Genomic DNA, 4,187 nt, shown 5'->3' with positions numbered 1-4,187 from the left:
CTGAGCCCATGTGCCACAACTACTGAAGCCCATGCACCTAGAGCCCGTGCTCTGCAACAAGAGAAGTCACCGCAATGAGAAGCCCGCGCACCGCAATGAAGAGTGGCCCCCACTCACCACAAATAGAGAAAGCCTGCACACAGCAATGAAGACCCAACGCAGCCAAAAATAAATAAATAAAATAAATAAATTTATAAAAAATAAAAATTAAAAAAAAATCTTCTAACAAACTAGGACTGGAAGGGAACGTTCTCATCTTGATAAAAGGCATCTATGAAACACCTACATTTAACAGCATATTTCATAATAAAAGACTGAATGCTTTCTCCCTACAATTAGGAAAAGGTAAGGATGTCTGTTATCAACAGTTCAATTCAATATTACAGCAGAATTCTAGCCAGTGCAATAAGAAAAATCAAAGGCATCTGGAACGGAGAGGAAGAAGTAAAACTCTCTTTATTCACAGACAGCATGATAACAGAAAGTCTCATAGACTCTACAAAAAAGCTACTAGAATCGTTAATGGGTTTTGCCGTTGCAAGATACAAGATCAATATACAAAAATCAGTCGTATTTCTATATATTAGCAATAAACAATCAGAAACTGAAATTTTTAAAAAACCATTTAAAATACATCAAGAAATATAAAAATTAAATACTTAAGGATAAATCTGACCCAAAAAAGACAAGACCTATACATTAAAGTTATAAAACAGTGTTGAGAGAAATTAAAGGAGATTAAATAATTGGAGATATATACTGTGTTCATGGCTTGAAAAACTCAAATTTTTAAGATATCAGTTCTCCCCAAATTGACCTATAGACTCAATACAATCCCAAATAAAATCCCAGTAAGTTTCTTTGTATAAACTGACAAACAGTTTCTAAAATTCATATGGAAATGCAAAGGACTTAGAGAGCCAAAACAATTTTGAAAACAAAGAACAAATTCAGATGAGCTACGCCACCTGCTTTAAGATTTATTATAAAGCTACAGTAATCAAGAGAGTGTAGTATTGGCATCAAGGTAGACAAATAAATGAATGGAATAGAATAGAAAGTCCAGAAATTGTCTCACACATACATGATCAATTAATTTTTGACAAGGATGCAGAGGCAACTCAGTGGAGAAAGGACAGCCTTTTCAGCAAATGGTACAAGAACAATTGGATGTTCATATGCTAAAGACACACACACCACAAAACAAAGCAAAATTTTTAAAACCCTCTATCTGTACCATATCTGTACCATATGTAAAAATTAACTCAAAATGTATCATAGACCTAATTGTAAAACCTAAAACTATAAAACTTCTAGAAGAAAACTGAGAATAAAATCTTTGTGACCTTGCATTAAGCAGAAATTTCTTAGATATGACACCAAAAGTACAATCTCTAAAAGAAGAATGGATAAATTGGACTTTGTCAAAATTAATAACTTCTGCTCTTTGAAAGACATTGTTAAGAGAGTGGAAATACAAGCCACAGACTGGAGAAAATAATTGCAGATCACATGTCTAATAAAGAATTTGTATCCAGATTATATAAATAACTCTCCCAACTCATAAGAAAACAACCCAATTTTTAAATTGAAGTATAGTTTATTTATAATATTGTGTTATCTTCAGGTGCGTAGCAAAGTGATTTAGCTAAATATACATATTTTTTGTATTATTTTCCATTATAGGTTATTACAAGATATTGACTATAGTTCCCTATACAGTAAATCCTTGTTGTTTATCTATTTTATATATAGTAGTGTATATCTGTTAATCCCATACTCCTAATTTATCCCTCCCCCAGAACCATAAGTTTGTTTTCTATGTCTCTGAGTCTGTTTCTGTTCTGTAAATAAGTCCATTTGTATTATTTTTTAGATTCCACATATAATGTTTGTCTTTCTCTGTCTGCCTTCAAGAATTGGATTCCATTATGTGTGCTTTGTTCTTTCTTCAGACCTCTTAACTTCAGACTGGAGTTGAACAGAAATATGGCTTACTCCTTTCCCCTCAAATCATTCTCAGGCTCCAGACAAGGAGCTGGACCTTTGGGCGAACAAGCAGGTAACTGGCAATGGTACCTTTTAACTCGGGAGGCTTTCCAGGAGTATACAGGAACAAGGAACAAGCTGCTCCTGAATGAGAAGATCATGTAATTAGCAAAGTATCTAAAATAGCCAAAACTATTCTCGCTATGAATAGCCAAGAAAAGCGAAGCAAATGCTATCCACAGACATTTGCTCTATCTTAGACAGTTCCTTTTGGAACAAGTTCTCATCCTCTCTCCCAGTTAGCTCCAGTGGGTTCACCATTACAGGCTCTGGGGCTAGAACAGGGCTAAGACAGTATGCTTGCTTTCCTCATTGGCATCCATTCATCTGTTGATGGATACTTAGGTTGCTTCCGTGTCTTGGCTAACAAACAACCCAATTTTTAAAATGATTCAAAGAATTGAACACCGAAGAAGAGATACACACAGATGGTGAATAAGCACAGAAAAGATGCTCCACAGCACAGAACCCTCCTACTGAGGCTGGTCACAGGCTCAGCATCCTTCCCCACCATGAATACGCCTAGCGCCAGCGTTTATCCCGATCTGGCTTTCTAGAGTCTTCTCTTGCCTAGGCTCCATTTGCTAGGCCAATGTAAAAGAAAACCAGAATGAGACACCACCGCATAACTATTTCTATGTCTAAAATGATGGCAGGTAAAATCAAAGACTCACTATACCAGTGTTGGCGAGGACAGGGAAAAACTGGAACCCATGTGCTCTGCTGGTGAGAATATAAAATGGTACAATCACTTCGGAGAACAGTTTGACGGTATCTTAAAAAGTTAGGGCTTCCCTCGTGGCGCAGTGGTTAAGAATCCGCCTGCCAATATAGGGGACACGGGTTCGAGCCCTGCTCTGGGAAGATCCCACGTGCCGCGGAGCAACTAAGCCCGTGCGCCACAACTACTGAGCCTGCGCCGTAGAGCCCACGTGCCACAACTACTGAAGCTCATGTGCCTAGAGCCCGTGCTCCGCAACAAGAGAAGCCCGCGCACCACAACGAAGAGCAGCCCCCGCTCGCCGCGACTAGAGAAAGCCCGCGCACTGCAACAAAGACCCAACTCAGCCATAAATAAATAAATAAATAGATAAATAAATTTTTTTTTAAAGTTAAATATAAATTTACCATATGACCCAGAAATTCCAGTACTAGGTATCTACCCAAGAGAAATGAAAACATGTCCACGCAAAGACTTGTACAAGAATGTTCCTGGCAGGAACATTATTCATTATAGCCACAAAAAAGGGGAAATAATCCAAATGTCCATCAACTTATAAATGGACAAACTAAATGTGGTATCCATAAAATAGAAAATGGCAATAAAAAGAAATGAAGTACTGACACGTGCTACAACATGGATGAACCTCATAAACATTATGCTAAGTGAAAGGAGCCATACAAAAAAGACCACATATTGATGACTCCAATTATATGAAATGTCCAGAAAAGGCAAATCTATGGAGACAGAAAATAAGATTAGTGGTTCCATGGGTCTGGGTGGGAACAGAGATTTGCTGCAAATGGGCAGGAGGGATCATTGTGAGGTAATGAAAATATCCTAAAATTGGATTGTGGTGATGAGGGCTGCAGAACTTTGCAAATTTGCTGAAATGATTGAATTGTACACTTGAAAACAGTGAATTTGAGGCTTCCCTGGTGGCGCAGTGGTTGAGAGTCCGCCTGCCGATGCAGGGGACGAGGGTTCGTGCCCCGCAACGGGAAGATCCCACGTGCCGCGGAGCGACTGGGCCCGTGAGCCGTGGCCGCTGAGCCTGCGCGTCCGGAGCCTGTGCTCCGCAACGGGAGAGGCCACAACGGTGAGAGGCCCGCGTACCGCAAAAAAAAAAAAAAAAAAATGAATTTTATGATACATATATTGTACTTCAGTAAAGCTGTTGTTTTTTTTTTAAAATTAAACATACGTGACCCATTTGTTCTACTTCTAGGCATTTATCTAAGGGAAAAAATATAATCTAGGGCTTCCCTGGTGGCGCAGTGGTTGAGAGTCCGATTCAGCGGTCGCGGGTTCGTGCCCCGGTCCGGGAGGATCCCACATGCCGCGGAGCGGCTGGGCCCGTGAGCCACGGCCGCTGGGCCTGCGCGCCCGGAGCCTGTGCTCCGCAACGGGAGAGGCC

The 4,187-nt window shown here is 39.9% G+C and overlaps 1 non-coding gene across 1 annotated transcript; it reads right to left on the bottom strand.

Annotated features, from left to right (window-relative positions):
• Positions 1-2,240: 2,240 nt before the first annotated feature.
• LOC112065354 (small nucleolar RNA SNORD22) lies at positions 2,241-2,367 on the bottom strand. The gene has a single exon (XR_002891982.1). It is a non-coding gene; the product is annotated as a small nucleolar RNA SNORD22 (small nucleolar RNA).
• Between the last annotated feature and the right edge of the window lie 1,820 nt (positions 2,368-4,187).

This window comes from Physeter macrocephalus, unplaced genomic scaffold, assembly GCF_002837175.3.
Source record: "Physeter macrocephalus isolate SW-GA unplaced genomic scaffold, ASM283717v5 random_423, whole genome shotgun sequence".
Classification (NCBI taxonomy): Eukaryota; Metazoa; Chordata; class Mammalia; order Artiodactyla; family Physeteridae; genus Physeter; species Physeter macrocephalus.
The sequence above is the reverse complement of the archived record's forward strand: the minus strand, read 5'-3'. Positions and strand labels throughout refer to the sequence as shown.